This window comes from Phragmites australis, chromosome 2 (assembly GCF_958298935.1).
Source record: "Phragmites australis chromosome 2, lpPhrAust1.1, whole genome shotgun sequence".
NCBI lineage: Eukaryota > Viridiplantae > Streptophyta > Magnoliopsida > Poales > Poaceae > Phragmites > Phragmites australis.
The window spans coordinates 46,707,148-46,724,459 of record NC_084922.1 but is presented as its reverse complement, the minus strand read 5'-3'; positions in this window follow the sequence as shown (position 1 = coordinate 46,724,459).

The following is a 17,312-nucleotide window of genomic DNA, read 5'->3' as shown; positions in this document are numbered from 1 at the left end:
TCTATATATGATATAAGTGGGACTTATGAGAAAACAGGAACGAGATACAGGTTACTATTCTGACCTGCTAGACCCGACAATAGATAATTACTCCTCATTTACATTCTCATGGGAAAAAACAGCTGTTTCCTTATCCGCTAATAGGTGAATTCACCATCGTGGGATGCGCGTCCCGGCTGTGCTTCCAGCTCCAAAATGCCTGAGTTCGATTCCTTGGTGAAAACGTAGGGGAGTTTCTGCCAAATTTGGCCTTAGCTCCCGCGAGCAGCGCGAATGGCCTCAAACTTTTCAGTTTCGAGTGAATTTAATCCGAAACCGAAGCTCGACCGTTTAAACTCTAAGCTCTAAAGGGAGCCCAAATAACGCGTTGCCTCCTTTTTTTCTCCTCGAGTTCTCGAGACAATTCCTAGTGACGTTCGCCAGGCCAGTTCAAAGGCACCCTAGCTAGGAACGGTTGTCAAGCCTGGATTGACGGGTGCCAACGGGCGCTTTCACATGATGGTCATGGAAGCGCAAAAGCAACTTTCCCGGCGCCATGCCAGCACATTGATTGGGTGCTCGAGCCCTGGCTAGCTCGTTCAAAATCGCCATGGAAGTGGAAGGTGGCTTGTGCCATTCACGCCATGAATGGCCGTACCACGTCGGCCCAACTGATATTCTGTTCCACAATCTTAATTCGATGGTGACACAAGGAATCAGTCCCAGCTCCATCCGACTCGTACCCTGTTATGCTCCCAAAAATCACTGTACATGAAACGGATAGTGCTTTGCAGAATTTGTTCCACACACAACTACCAGTGTTGTTAGCAGGCAAGCTTTCGCATTCCTCTCATTAAGTAAAACGTATTTTTTAGATGAGGTAAAAAGGAATTGTTGGCACATTACTAGTTGCACCGTTTCTCTATTATACGGTCACACCCCAATTTCTAACTCACCAAATCAGTGCTACAATTATTAGTGGTAGTATTAGGCAGTGACGCAAGTAGCCTATACATCATTGCATCAAATGCACAGGCCCATTGCTTATGCTTAAGTTGCAAATATACTTATGCATCTAACCAGAAAAGGAAGAGTATTCTAGTTATTGTGCGCCATATTGTAGGTAGTAGTTGGCATAGCGCTTTTATTAACTCTCCGGAGAAAGAAAGATGGCTGGTTGTGAACTTAGAAGGGAAAAAGCGACCGAGCAGAAAGAGAGACATGACATTATTTTATAAAACATCCTCTTATCACAGCCATTTTATAAAACCGAGCCAACCGCAACTCTTATCACAGCCATTTTATAAAACCGAGCCAACCACAACTCAAACGCAACATGGCAAAGATAAAATTAAAAGGCTTCCAACCAGTTACCAACTCCAAGCTTTCGGTCCAGACTAGAAAGTTACTGCTAAACGATAGATAATAACAGTCACGACTCCAGTTCCATCTGAGAGCATCATTTCGTAGGGGTCCTATGCGTGATGCGTCTCAAGATCTGCTCGCCTCGTCAGCTACTGGCGATCGACGCGTGCTTAGTTTATTTACTATAATCCTCGGCAAGCACACCGCATTGGCCATCGAATCCTTCTAGATTTGTGCCCGTGTCCACCAACCGCCCTCCTGCCACATGTCTAGCGTACTACGGCACAGCATTCTCTCAATTTTTCCACTGCCCCACATGGAGTGAAGAACCCTGTTCTGTGCTTCTCCCACTAGCACCAGCTACCACCATCTCCTGAGGCCCTCGTTCTTGGCACCCACAGGTCGCCGACCTCGATTCATAATGGTGGTTGGCTGTCCTGTTCGCCCATGGCGCGCTCTCGCCGGGCTCGCAACGCATCGACGATGGTTCTCACGCTCGGTTTTAATGTTCCCACCGTGCCCCGCGCGCGCGCCTCTCGCTGCAACGGGTACGTGAAGCCACGGTACCAGGATACGGTTGATTCGACAAGCGGCAGCAGCGATGGGAGGTTGGCGAGCGATCCGTCGCGGTAGTACATGCGTGCTCACGAGTCGGCGACCAACGGACGAGGTGAAAGGGAAACAAACTTGGGCGCTTGCATGCGAGAGGGAGAGGCACGAAAAGGACGTGAAGGCGACCCGGCCGGGCTGTGGCGATGCGGACGGAAAGGCCCTGATCGGATGCGGTCGGAGCGGGGGGACCGTGTCCATCTGGCCTCATGAGACAAAAACTCGCAGGATAGCTTTGCATATGCTTGGCGCAGGAAAAGGAGAAAGACAAGGGAGAGAGAGGCTGGGAGAGGAGCCAGACACAGACAGCTATACGGATCAGTGCGACACATGGACGCAACATCCCGGCAGTAAAAAAAATAAAAAATTGCATCTCTTCGAAAGCGAAGTGATCGTGGCCGTGGTGCTGTGCTTGTCGAGTCCTTTGGTTGTACCGAGATTTCGAGTGGGGTTTACTGCATTTTCGAAGAAAATGTGGTGAGAAATTATTCACGTGATGTGCATGTTACCTCCTCCTTTTTTTTTATGTATTTCAAACACTGTATTCGTCAGGCGTACTATATCCATACAGACCAGTGTACAAGTATGCATACTTGCTGTACCAAAGCTAGGTCTGCACAGGATGTGGTGGATACTGGATACATCAAGCTTTTGGGGTTTTAATTTTTTTGAAGGATAATTCTTATATTTGTGTACAAGCATGAAGTAGTAGTCTACATGAACCTCTTATCACGACATTGACAAATGAAGGACACATGAGGATGTGGGCGGCCTTGCTTATCCCCGTTGTGGCGTTGTCCATGTAGCCATTGCTATCCGTGTGTTGGCGTTTGGCATACTGACATTGCTTTGTGCATCAAACAGTTGCCTTTATTGCCAAAATGTTGAAATTAGCATCAAAACACTCACCATTTTTCCAAGGAGGCAAAGTACTCTATCCTTGAGTAGGCCCAAGTTGAGTACTATCAAAAATCAAAAGCGAGCCTTTTTAATTTTTTAATTAAAATCATGATCATTTTTTGGGGAAAATTAGGCAGGAGTTCTGCCGATGAATTAAGGAGAAGAAGAGGAGTTTATACAAGCTGGGTTAGCCGGCGGGTAACGCTACCAACACAAGGGAGGCTACCCATGCAACGACACCGTGTCTAGAGTGGACATGAAGGAGAAACAAGGACGACGCTTACGCCACCAAAATACAGACAACAAATACTTATAGATAGGCGGTCAACCAAGCTCTTCTCCTAAATTCAATATCTTCTCTGGCTAGGTAGGCCATACCTCTCGCATTGGAAGTTATCACTTGGAAAGCACGTCTATTATTTCTTCCAAATATTTCACATGATGTAGGTAAGATATCGTTGAAATCTCTCTTCCTTCATGGCCTCGCTGGAAGCAGCTGACCACCAGTCAAAAATACTTGTATAGGAGCTCAGTTGAATGTGCAGAAGAATATTAAAACCGCACCATGCCATGATAATTTCCCAAATCTCAATAGCGAAGGAGCAATGGAGACACAAATGTGCCCGGTTTCCTGCTCATGGTTGCACAGTACGTAGGTTTGATGGTGTGGCCAGCTCCTGATGGTGAGGTTGTCCGCCGTAAGAATCTTCCCTTATTCATAATCCAAGAGAAATACTTGGATTTGTTTTCCACCTTTGCACGCCAAATGAGGCTCGTGTATTGTATAGTGAGTAAGACTCAGAAGTTTCGACGAGGTTGTCGCTTCTTTGGAATTTCGTTTTGTGTTTGGGTAGACGGCTCACATGTATCAGTAAGAGCATCCTGAGGTGAAGTTGGAGCTGCTACGTCTATTCTGGTGGAGCTCGGCAACGATGACATGAGGCAGGGCTATTTCTCGTGATGTCAGCGGTGGTCATGGGCGTGGGTATGACGAGAACAAGACCGCGGTTGAGGTCCGTCGTGGGAAGTCAGAGCTACTGTGCCGCTGGAGCGGCGAGTTTGGTAACGATGACCTGTTCTGGATTTCGTCGTTTTTGGAGCTGTATTTATGGGGGTTTTTCGCTGATTTCCTATCTAATTAAACTATACAGCTATATGGTTGTCAGATCTGATTTCTCTTATAAATTAGATCAACTTTTAATAGAAAATCAGCAGAGCTCATACCGTCATTTCCAAAAAAAAAAAAAGACCTGCGAAATTGCGCTAAATAAGCTGATTTAGCAGTTTATTGGCCGTCAGTGGTCCACCATCAGGAGATGGAATCCGGGTATCATCAAGGAGGTGGACATCCTGTAAGCGTGCCATAAATTCTTCTAGTTGTGTGCTATTTGTGATTCTCTCACGAATGGCTGTAATCCAGTTGTTTGTGAGTTCTTTACGAAACCGATCTGTTTTTGCGCCGAGAGATGCTGAACAAGCTTGGTGCAAGGAATTTTGATGCCTCCCCGTCCAGGCAACGGCTGTGCCAAAGACTCGCCTTCTCCCCGTTACCAAGAGTTATAGAGGTGCGCACGTTAAAGAGTTGCTTGTCAAATTTGTCGCGTGAGATGTTTGTGCCAATCCAGGGCTTATTGGGGGCAGTCCAGTCATACCAGAACCATCTGAGTCTCAATGCCCTTCCAAATTCTCTAAATTCAAAATACCAAGGCCACCTAAGGGCTTGGGTCTGCGGACAGTGGACGATTTGACATGGCAATGGCTACCGTGCGCATCCACTTCTGCTTTCCGATGGAAGGAACGACTGATTTTGTCCATCTTTTTCTTTGCTCACTTGGCGAGCATTTCAGGCATTTTTTTTTATTTTTTTCAACATCATTATTTCTTTACCGTGGTGGCTGCAGAGGAGTCAGATAAGAAATTCATTCACCTCTCTCTCTCTTCTTCTTCCTTTTCTTCTCTTCTCTATTTTCTTGTTCCTCTCCCCCATCCATATAGCAAAAAATTGTTAGAAGGCTTAGCGGAACTTTCATTACCTGCAAAGCAGTAGAGGGCTGGAGCCCTTGATCCACCCTTGCTCCTTACTCTTTATCACCGCTTTTTATATGATAGTAATTCTTGAGTCAGTTCAGAGTCTGGGTTGTGATTCAAGAACTTCGTTTTCTTAGATGTAGAAAGCATATCTACTCCTACTCAGTACGAAATTCGGTAAATCATGAGGGTGCCCTTATAAAAGAGAAGTCTAAGATGTGTACGAAATGTTCCATTGCTGCTTTCCTCTTTGTCGGCAGAAATTGCATGGCCTCCAAATGGAGTGATAGAATGTATAGCACTGTTATCTAGTTCTTTAAAAAAAAAAAAAAACCACCACACTGGTAGGACAAATCCGATACTCCATGAGCTCCAACGCATTTTTGTGGGCTTATCTAAGAATAGTTTGCAATATTAGTCCCTTTCACATGCCATTAGGAATACTTCGCAATATCGGTTCCTATCTCATCCCGGAGACAAAATGTGACAAAAATAAAAGAATTGAGCTATAACTTTCCAGTAGAGAATGTGTAGGACCACGATTTCCATGTCAAACTGTTGCTGATTGAACTTAATGCATATCTATGGTCCCCTAAATATGAGGCGGGGGGGGGGGGGGACATCAGAAAATTGCTGGCTTTTATGATTATTTTTGCGCTCCAACAGCCACCGAGCTGAATTAAATCCACTCAGAGCGTGTAAACTGTAGTGTAGATCATCTTTCTTCATTTTCCGCGTGATGTAGAACTGTAGGCAGTTCGTTTAAGTGTCAATTTTCTGAAAGCAGGAGAGACCTATCGGTCGCCGGCGTCATGTACATGCAACAGTCGCATTATTCTTAGGCCGAATCTTAGCTGGTCTATGCTAATTTTTCTTGGTCCAAATTAAATGGCTATCACAGGCCATTTCAATCCGGAGTTTTTGCCAAACAGAAAACAATTGTCACCTCGAAAACTTCACCATGCATTCTACTGCCAATCTAGCGAGGGTGATGAACCGAGTGGTGACCTTTTCCCGTTGTACATAGTGTTGTTTACGAATTCTAAATTCTTTTTGCCTTCGGTCCCATGCACAACGTGGCCATGCTTGCACTAGCGGCCAAGTCTCCGGCAGGCAAACAAGAGTTAGGGCTGTGCAACGCTGCAATATTTTTGGGCGATAGCAAGATATTGTTTGGACATATTTTACAAGATTTGGACTCTATCCGACTAGCATATCTCGCTAATAATTTGTGGCTATCAAGCTACAGAATGTAGCACAAGGGAGGGCCCATGCGAGCAATGCAAAGACAACGGCCCTCTATCTGTATTGAAAGCAAGGTATCAACAACTGAAATTTCTACCCGCTGAATCGGTGTGCATTGTCAATGGCGACGGAAGCTTCTGTTGCGCCGTTGCACCATCCCACACGTTGATTTCTTTTCCCTTTTTTCTTTAACTTTTTAGGGTCCGTTTCGGTGCTTGCGCTGATTTCAGCACGAAGGATAATCGATCTGGCGAATGGCGATGACGATCGTCGCCGACAGCTACGAGCCGGATCGATCGAGGACACAAGTTCCAGCGGACCTATAGATGGGGCGGCAACTTTGTCGACTCGCGTCGTTCACCAACCGTACTGGAATAATATATATGTCAAGTAGCGTAATGATATTTTAGCATTCTCCTTACAATATTCTTGGTGATTGCAGGAACGTAGTAGCAGTAGATGTTCACATCACATTTGGCACCCTTATTGGCTGTGTTTACTACCCAGAGCTGCCTAACGTTTGGTCGTCCTTCAAGGTTCGACGTCGAACCTGACCAGGACTTTGGTTTGGAGCGGACTTGTTTAGTTTTGATGGTATGCTTAGACGACGAATTCGCCGCTGATGTCATGCGTGCCACTGGATGTGCTTGTGCTTGATATGGATGACATATAGTTTTAGTTGGCAGCTAAGCCGCACGAGAGTATATATACGGTACTCCTATACTAGACTGGCGGCCTGGTATTTGCTACGAAGTAGGAACGAAACAAAGGTCAACTGACACCAAACGCGTTGTCCTTTGGGATTGAAACAGGATGTGTGTTGGCATGGACATGTGTCAAGCATGTGTTCGCTGAATCACGATTTGACTTGCTCGCACGGTGCAGAGACAACTGGGATACTTTTCGAATGCAACACGATGATGGACGAACAATGGTTAGGCGCGTATTTGAAGCCTGAAGTGTCTGTGGTCTAATTAGGTCCAATGTTGGGTCGAAACTAAGGGAACAAGGCAAAGACAAGAAGTGGCACACGAGTTGACTAACTCCTGCATGCATGTCACAACTCACACGTAACCAATGGCGTACGTACGCCACGCAAGAGTACTTATCTTCTTGTAAGAACTGAACTGATGTGAGATTAGGAATACGCACGGCTACTAGTGTCTATTATATTATTATTTAAAGTAAAAAAGAAGCTACGACGTTCATCCTCAAGATCACAAAATTACTACGTTAATAGAAAAAAGAAAATGATCTAGACCATTTATTGTTATGAGCATCTAATGATTCAGATTAAACCAAATAACTCATATCAAATACGATTAATAAATAACTAAATTCGGAAACAAAAGTCCATATCAAATACAATTAATAAATGCCTAAATTCGGAATGAAAAATTATGAAAAAAATAGCAGTTCGATTTCCATACGGTTTGTGAAGCAAAATATCTAAATAAGAGTCTAAATAAAAAAATAAATAATAATTAAAATTGGGGTTAGAATAGAAAAAATAAGATCCATATCAAATATAGTCTTATAAAAAATCAAATTATTATAAAAATCAAATACCTAAATAAAGGGTCCATGTAAAATACAATTAATATATAGCTTAAAATTTATATAAAAATCAAAAATCTTAATAAGATAATATATTAAAAAACACCCTGTAGCTCATGGTCGTCACATCAATTAGGCAGCAGACAAGGTACTGCAAGCAGGTAATATAAACTTATTCTAATTCTGGTTGCACTGTTTACACCTGATGCCTGATTTTGATTTGATCAAAACGTATACAAATTGAACCAATACATGTATATGATTCGGGTAAATGTGGAGCATAAATAATTTCTTTTTTCACTAACATAATTTTTATTTCTTCTTATAATTTAATGTCTTTTGTAACTAAATAATACTAATCTCATAGAAACTAAAAAGACTAATTTTTAATCAAATTTTATCGTAATAAACTATTACAGCGAGACTAGTCATACTGTTAGTATGGGACAACTTGCTAGTTACTGTACATGAGTGAGGCCTTCGATGGATGTGCTACGTTTACCCAACAAAACCGGGAGATCAATGCAAGAGTTTGAAACTACGAAAGAGACATAAGACATAACGGAATTTTTTTTATGGCAAAAGTCCCTGCCGGCCCAACGGCTAAGGCACATCGTCGCCATGGTCTCCTCGTCATTATCGGGACGTGGAGGTTTCACGCATCTGGAATGATCCCCACGCCTCCATCCACTGTTGCACTCGCCAAGTTCTACTATTCCATTGGCTAGTGAACGCCCATTTTTATTTCCAAGGCGGTCCATTAGGTTATGCTACATTTTCTCACGCACCTCCCATCTCCGTCTATGCTTACACAGAACGATGGCTGTACCCCAACAGAACTGGACGGTGTGGCCTCTTAGCCATCCCCTGGCACTGAGACGACCGACGCGGCACCCAACGCGGCTCAAAATAGTAGTCTCCGCCAGCTCCCGGTCTTGTGGTGCCCGGCGTGACGATGCGAGACGCCGAGATGGACTCCCGGTCGCTTCCTGCCCCCACCCGCCGCCGTCTGCCACCTCCCTCGCGGACCCATGCAGTGCAGCGCATGCATGGATACACGCGGAAAGAAATGCGCCCAGACGCGCTCCCCGACCCAGAACGTTCCGCGTGCCTTCGCGGAAGGGCTGGAGGGAGCCGCATGGCCGGATCGCGTCGAGACGCGATTCACATTGACCGCAGGAGCCGCGCGAGTCTTAGCATGCAAGCAAGTTAGCAGACGGTGGCGGTGTGGATACTGGATGGGCTGGAGTGTTGCTTGGTCTAGCTCTAGCATGTCGAGATCGCATCGGTGGCGTTGTCATCAGGAGTCCCCGGTTCGGTCGAGAGTCCCGTGACGGGGCAAGGCATCCACGTCTTGTCTAGGATTTGGCGAAGGGTATGGAAGTTAGGGAGGGTGAGAAAGAGCTTCTGTCGATCGTAGCACCGTTCATGGCAGGCGAATAAAATGATATTTTCCACTCATGTCCGATCTTAGGTTCTCTTTGCCTTCAACAGTTCAACTGCCTTCTCACATTCAGGTTCCGCCCAACAAATCACTACGAGATTGATGGTATGTAGGGAAGGAACGTAATCAACATCTTTTTTAGAACTCAGCTAAATAGACAGACGAGGTAGGCGGTATTCATCGTTGATGATATCAAACAAAGTAGACAAATGTTGTTTTTAGACAAGGAAGGAGCCCTTGTTTTTGGCGCGTGGTTTGGCTGTCATGTTGTGTTTTTTTATTCTCGTATGTGACATAGGTGTTCACTCTCCTGCAATATTAGACTTTTGTAATTCGATTATCTTTTCCTTCTTAATTTAATTAGGCAGCTCCTGCCACTTCCGCAAAAAAACATGATATTTTCACTGGGTGAATGAATACGTGAAGTATTTCCCCTTTCTGGTCCACAATTTTGTTTGGTACCGGCTCTGCAAATACTGAAATATGCATATGTCAAAAGCACAATTTTAATTCTACAAAAGCAAAAAAAAAAGGAAATTTGATTTACAACCATCAACTAAAACTATTATTTCTGCAGATGCGTTGCAGTACATCCCGTGACGCAGAAATTAATCTCCAATTCGACAGGTAATATCTTACTCAGGTAGAACTACCCAGTGGGCTTTTTAACTTGGTTCACCGTACGCATGTTCCGTTCATCCATATGCCACTGTTTTTTTTTTTCTGCGCGGACTGCCAAACCACCTTCACCTAGTATGACTAGTGGCATCCGAATCAACGGCTTGCAAAATTTAAAAACAAAAAATATTAGATCCCCCGGTCCGTTTAATAAAGACGGTAAGGAAGATTATACAATCGTCCGATCGCGGCAAGCACAATTAAATCCTACTCCGTTGAGAATGTATTTTTTCTCGGTCTTTAAAGTTAGATTTTGACTAATTTTTTTATAATATATATTATTTATAGCTATAAAATCTATATAGTATGAAATTGTTTTAAATTATAACCATAATTATATAATTTTTATACATGTTAGGGCACAAAATATGCCCTGAACAGAGCGTGAGAAGAGCCTCCCAATGAAGGGCTCAAGCTTGAAGATGACCAATGAGCCAAGAGAAAAGAAAAGAGAGAGAATTTGTGAAAAAAAAATGAGTGAATCAATTGCCCCAGTGCACATCCCTTGGAGCTCATTTTATAGAGAGAAGTGGCAAGTAAAATTAACATCTTGCCCCTAAGCCTATGATACAATTATGTACATGTGAGTCTATTTTTTTCATTTGCTTCTCTTATATGCCTATATCAATTTAGTAATTATAGTCATCATAGTATGTCATCCTACATCGTCGGGTATCCATAGCTGAGGCATTTTCTCCAATAATACACCAGATATTCTTATAATTTGATTGAATTTTAGTTAAAGTACATAAAATTTATTTTTTTAAAAAAATATATATCTACTATTTTTAAACTAAGGAAGTACTTAGTTTGATGCCGCAGATTGCAGTTGGTTCTTGATGCTGCTAACCAGGGTGGTGACAAATCACTTTCCGGGCTCCCCATCGGATGGCATGTGTTGCTAAGAGATAAGAATGTGACCATTTGATGCCACTTGCCAAGGCGTGTTGCGATGCTGCTCTTCGTTTGCTGTCACATGCATGACAGGAAACCAATCCAATTCCTCGATCGATAACATCCCCATCCTCATCTTATATTTCGTGTCCAAGCAGGACAACTGAAATTGTTTTGATTCCAATCGATATTTAACTTCTTGGTAGGATCAGTTGCTTGTCCATAGCCTTGGATGACCAGCTAGCATATCAAATCTGTTTCTGAAGAATTATTTTGCATCAAAACTATAGGCTTGTGTGAGTACTCCATTTTGCTACTCCATTATCATTGATTTTGTTTTGTTGGCATGTGGTTCTTTCTCATGCACAGTGCACCATCGCCATCTGCCATCTGTATAACTCTTTGACGATCTTTCAATGAGTTCTTGCTCCAAATATTCAGGAGGGCTCAGCTAAACTCATGGAAACATGCCGGGGGAAGCGATGTCCCCCGAGAACTCTTGTTCCGTACCATCCTCATCCCCCTGCCTACCTCCACCAGCCTCTGGTCGGCGGCCATTCCGGCACCAATGACCACCAGACCCCGCTGAGCGCCACCGTGACCTCGGCGTCCACCCCCAACCCTTCTGCCACCTCCTTCCTCTGTCGATCTGGGGAACCAGGTCCTTCCATTCCTTCGGCGAGGGAGCTGTGCTGACTGGAGGACGACTCCTCGTCTTCGTCGTCCACGCACATCAGCGGGTTCCGGGACTTGGTCTCGCCGGCGGTCTCCTTCCTCGACGCCGCTAAGTTCTTGCACGAACGTTTCCGTTATGGAACTCCACGTGGTCCAGCTGTCGTCATCCGGTAAGATAAATGTGACCGCAGGTCGATTCCCAGGGAAAAACTTACTCCTACTAGCAGAACCAAATGATCAACAATCCAGGACTAGAACTCTAGAAGTAACAATGTCTATTTGTTTCGATTTGCTAGATCATGGGCGGCCCAGATCTACCGGTGTCCGCCAAACCTGGATCATGTTTCACTTTCTTGCGCTAAGATCCTAGCAGTTTGACACAGACCGAGCAGCCACAATCTATAAACGCTGGCCGGTTCCCCGGATGCAACAGCCATAAACACTGGTTATGCATGTTCACACAATGTGCTGATGATTTTCAGATTCGGACACCCAAGCAGAAAATCCCCTGAGACTCTGTGCGGTGGCATCTGCATCCTGCCGGTCAAACACGCGATCGCTCGTATCACTGGCCCTGTATATCACGAGAACTGATAGTGCACCGTGCCGATCGTATCTTCATGCACTGGATTAAATTAAGTTCCGGGTCGGGCTGGGGTTAATAAACAAGGGGCTCAGATACAGCATCCCGATCTGATGGCACAGATTCCATCCGCTCATGCTCGTGCATGGATAAGGGCACCACGCGTTGCCACCCTGTGATTTGCACGTCAGGACGACCGACCGGCATGTACTCGACCCGACCAGATGCCCTGACACTGAGAGAGCGAGAGCTGGCCGTATCATTAGGACTTCGCGGAAGCCCATCTCGGCGTTTGACCCCAGTGGCAGCGCTCGCTATTACTTAACCTGCTAGCACGCTGTGGCTTGCCCGTACGTACGTGCCATGTGCAAAATGGATTCGCCATGAGAGGCTGTCGTGCCTCCGTGTGCTTATGCTACGTGTAGATTAACATGTCTAACAACATATTGCAATAATAAGGTAGAAGAATAGGGAAAGATAAAGAAAAGGATTACATGTTTTCATTAATGAATAGTATTTACATTATATAGTACATAAACAGTTATGTTTATGACTATTAAGATTAATAACTGCTAATTAGTTACTTCTAATTGATCACTTGACTATCACCCAAAGAGTGTATTCGTAACAGAAACAATGCCGCGACGGGGAGGCGGGCAGTGCACCCCACCGGCCCACCCACTTCACTTAGCTGGCGAGGCCGCCAAACGCGCCACGGTCCTCAGCTGGGGACGTTTGCTTGGAAGCATACGCGTGCAGGGGTCCCGGTGCCAACGGGCGGGCCACCGCCTCCATCAACACCGCCAGCAACTCGAATGGTATGTATCCAGTTGGCAAATTTGGGGTGCTCTATGTTAACGGATAGGAATGTCAGGGTCGGAAATCGTTCGCACGGAAGAAATGGTTCTATTTGTCTGTATGTCCCAGGATGTGTTCGAACTGTGCTTGTCAAAAAGAGTTAGCTGTAAGCTTTTCAGTTAAAAGGAGTAAATTCATGCTGATCCAACGCAGGGCTCGCTAGTGGCGATAGTTTAAGGTTTAAAATAGGTAAGAGTAGGACTTCAGGTAGGATCCTACTACTGGATCATCGTCGGGCCACTGATATTCGCGTCAAACATGGGAGAAGGATGGTCTGATTTCTGTATCCCCGCCCAGTGGTAACGGTAACGAAGTGTTGATTACTGATTAGCTCTAAGATTGCGTGTGGTTTACTCATGCATTCTTCACACGGAGGGAGACCAAACCTTTGAATTCTGGCATAAGTTAGGGACCAATATTACTCCTAGTCAATGCCAAGTTGTTGAGTACTACTTGTACGTTCGGCGATAACCAAATATATGCTGCGTTATTTCCTCGTTCGTGCGTGCGCGCGTCTTACTTAAGACCAGCCTACCTTTAGGGCGGACAAGTAGTTAAGGAACTGGGCTTTGATTTGGCCCGTTCGTTGAGACAAGTTTAGGTACTGGATTCGGCATGAAAGTTCAAAGTCTTCAGGTCTGGATTCGGCATGGATCGGGACTCGTCCAAGTCAAAAGGCACTACCATCGTTTGCATGAGCCATAACTTAGGACGTCAAGAGGATGCACCCACACGGCCACGGCAACTCCTAACTAGTAGTTCTATCTGACCTTCACCTAAAAGTTTCTCAAGGATGGTCAGTCAACCAGAGAGTCCCATTAGTTCATCTAATCTGCTACTCGATGCAATGCTAAACCCTTCGACTTCGGAAGATGGATATGTATGTGCAAAGGACATCGTCTTTTTCGCTGAGAGTCAACCTGCAGACTCCAGAGTCCAAATCGTTGAGAAAGCTAAGAGATTATTGAGCACACAGGCCTGTTGCTTTGTTATGAACATTTTGCTTCTGCAGTTGGGAACAGGGCCCCATCGTCTCCTAAAAATGTTACTGCCGAACAACACATGCTTAGCCGAGGAGAGGAAGGAGTTACTACTCCAGGAACAGAGCTGGACCATACCTTCGGATCAGTTCGGTACAGCGCCCACCCGTTCACAAATAAGGCAACCTGTTGCAGTTCATATATGTACGTATGATCTGACACGACACAACGAAATGAATACTCTGTGTTCTCTTCTCAGCAAGGCGATTTAAAGCTTCTTCAAGTGCTAACGATACATGCTCCGGTATGGGGCGACTGGGGCTGGGGCTGCGTAGCATGGGCCGAACGGCACCCGTTTCCATTCCTGGTCGGATGGGCCCATTAGTAGCGCATCAGACCTGCGACAAAGTACAATACTCGTCTACTCCAAAATCACTGTTGCACACATCGGTGAACAAGGATCAGAGATCCTTCGGTACCATGTTCCGTAGGATTCCGCATCAACTTATATCATCTCTAATGATTTTATTTCACGAGTTCTGTTTTTTTTATTTAGATTCCTTTCAATGTTTAATAATTTCTCTTCACAAATTGATCGTCTCTCTTATTTTCTTCAATTTATGTTTTTCTCTACTATCTCTTTACGTTTCTCTTTAAAATGAAGCCGTTAGAGATAAAAAAAAATAAAAAAAATGAAAATAAAAAAAGAATTAGAAAGAAAACAAAATGGATGAATATGGTTGAAGATGATTTTAGACCTCTAAAAGATTTCCTTCACGAATCATATTCCTTTTGTTCATTTTCTTCAACGTTCTGACGATTTTCTTTTAAATTTTCCTTCAAGAATGGATTCTCCAGATCTTTTACTCTACCTTACGATTCTTTGATTTTTCTTCACAAATCTTTTAAAATAACTATTAAAGATGAGAAAAAATAAAAAATTAAGAACGGAAAGAAACATCAAGAAAGAAATGAAATAAAAAAAAATAGTTGGACATGTCGTTAGGACAGAACGGCTTATTCAGCAGCGGTGTTTCGTGAATCACGCTGTCCTTGAGGATGCTTTTGGCGTGATACGGATCGACCGCTTGACAAGCCATTCGAGGCCGCTTTTGTCCCGTCGCGGGGGCCGCCCTGCCGCGAAAGGGACGGACATGGCGAACCGCTAGCGAGAGCTGCGAGACTGCTTAAATCCGCAGGCCGCGAAATCTTTTCGAGGGGCGAGCGCCGCGACACCGACGATTCCCTAAACCAGAAAAAAACTCATCATCGCGCAAAAGCAGAGCCGCGTTTTTTTAATGCATGTAGTAAAATTTTAAAAACTTTAATTATTAATATACATGAAATTATTAGAATTCGACACACGCAAATGATATGAATTAATTCATTATAAAAATACTTTTATTTATAAAAAATAATTATAAAAATTATTGTATATATATATATATGTTGTCCTAAATAATAAGTAAAAAATAATAGGGATATATGTACTACTCTATCAGCAAACAACTCATTGGATCACGGACTTTGTGGGTGAAGAAAAGAGAAACAAATTTTATGAAATCTTATTCAGAAATAATCTCATGTACTATCTATCTTGTGATTAAATAACTATGTTAAAAAAAAAGAGAAAATAGATACATATTGTTACAGAGAAGATTTTTTTTAAAGATAAAATACTATAAAATTTGCTTTGGAAGAAAAGTGGAGCATAAGGAAGCTGTTGAGCTACTAATCGCCCGGTCGCGCGGCGAGCGGCGCTATTGTCGTTGATGGACTGAAGACGGTGATCTAAGCAGCAGCTTGCGTTGTCTTGTCCTTTTAAAGTGGTTTTGGTTTGGTTTTCACTTCTGATCTCATCATCTCAAGTTGAGCGGCTGTTCTGTTCTTACGTGGGAGCGGGTGTGGGACAGGTAGCGGTGGACACAGACAGCTTTGGTTGGCGTGGGCCGATTCGCAGCTAACGTGGGCTCGGCCCGGCTAATGAGTAGAACTCTCTGAACAAAAGTTTCTGACGACGGGTTTAAGGCTTAAGCTGTTTTGAGTGGTACAAGTGCAGTACTCCTCTACTGCTGCTGACAAGAATTAGGACTGGGGACAACGCGTGACTGTGAGTCAGCGATGGGAGCAGCTGTGCCGGCCCCTCGAGATGCCCAATCATGATGTTATCCCTGTCATGAAGTACCGTTTCAAGGGACTACGCAAGGACAGAGATTGGAAGGGCTGCGATAGTAGTCGGTGGAGCACGGCTAAAGTTACTCCCATGTTGCTTGAAATGATTTCACGGATTTGGCAGGCCAGCATCAATAACAGCATGCGCTGCACACCATGCTGATTGACGAGCACGCTTGTTGCAAGTACCTCGTGAAAATGAGGCGAAAGGGAAGTGCCTCTGTCAGGCTGACCCCGTGAACGAGAGCCCAATCGTCCGTATAGTGCATGCAGATGTCGTGAGGCATTGGCCTCTTGGGCCATCGGGAGAGAAGGAAAGAAAGGATTTGGGGCCTTAAAGAGGTGCCTATGGGTTATGGCCCAAGCCCAGTACAAAAGTTCTGTTCTTTCCTGATCGGCCCTCTTTAACCTCTTCCAGTGTTATATCATCGTAGCAAGTCAAATACCATGGAGGGCCGACTGCTTGTTGTCGCCTCAAGTGCACCTTAGGCAGCATGCAAAGATAAGCGGCCCACAGGCTTTCATTTGTATGTCAAAAGTTGGGGGCTTTCGCACTTGGAATTTTTTTAAATAAAAAATTACAAATATATAAGTTCATTTTGAAAAATTACAGATCTAGACTCCTGTAACTTGTCATAACAGGAGGCATGTTTAAAAATAAAAAATGTTATGTTCCAATACTATTAAAATTCAAAATACTATCAAAATGACCATGAAAAATTCTGATTTTTTTGTGTGTAGAGCATGTTATCATGTAGCTATCCAAAAATTACTTGTGCATTGGAAAAAAAAATTCAACGGCGACATAAGTCTAGATTTTTAATTTTTCAAAATAGATGTATATATTTATAATTTTTTGATTTAAATATAAAAAAATAAAAATTGTCGTCGCACTTTTATGATCGAACAACGAAGGCAATCTAACCCTGCTAGTGACTCTGGCTCGGTGGCCCAGTGGTCTCAGGCCCAAGCCAGTTATCATGCGTCCACTTCCATTGTTCTGACCTGTGTCAAAACTAGGGAGAGAAATCTCACCTAGTAACTCACGTACCGTGGGTAAAATGGAGACGAGTATGTTCTCCATTTCCTGCCCACGAGCATGTTCATGAGTGAGAAGCTTTGCACGTGTGGGCATGGTATGGGTTGGGCTTGTACGTGCCTGCTTCACATGTCTGCATGTCTACCTTGAGTCTCCTTCATTTATGTTTAAGCCTTTTAATAGTGTGACATTTGTTGGTATTCTTGAGCGTAAGACTTCTATTCCCAGGGCTATGACTTAGACTGTAACAATAGATGGTTTGGTACATGCTTTATGTTGAGGCTAGAATAAAGACATTACTTCATC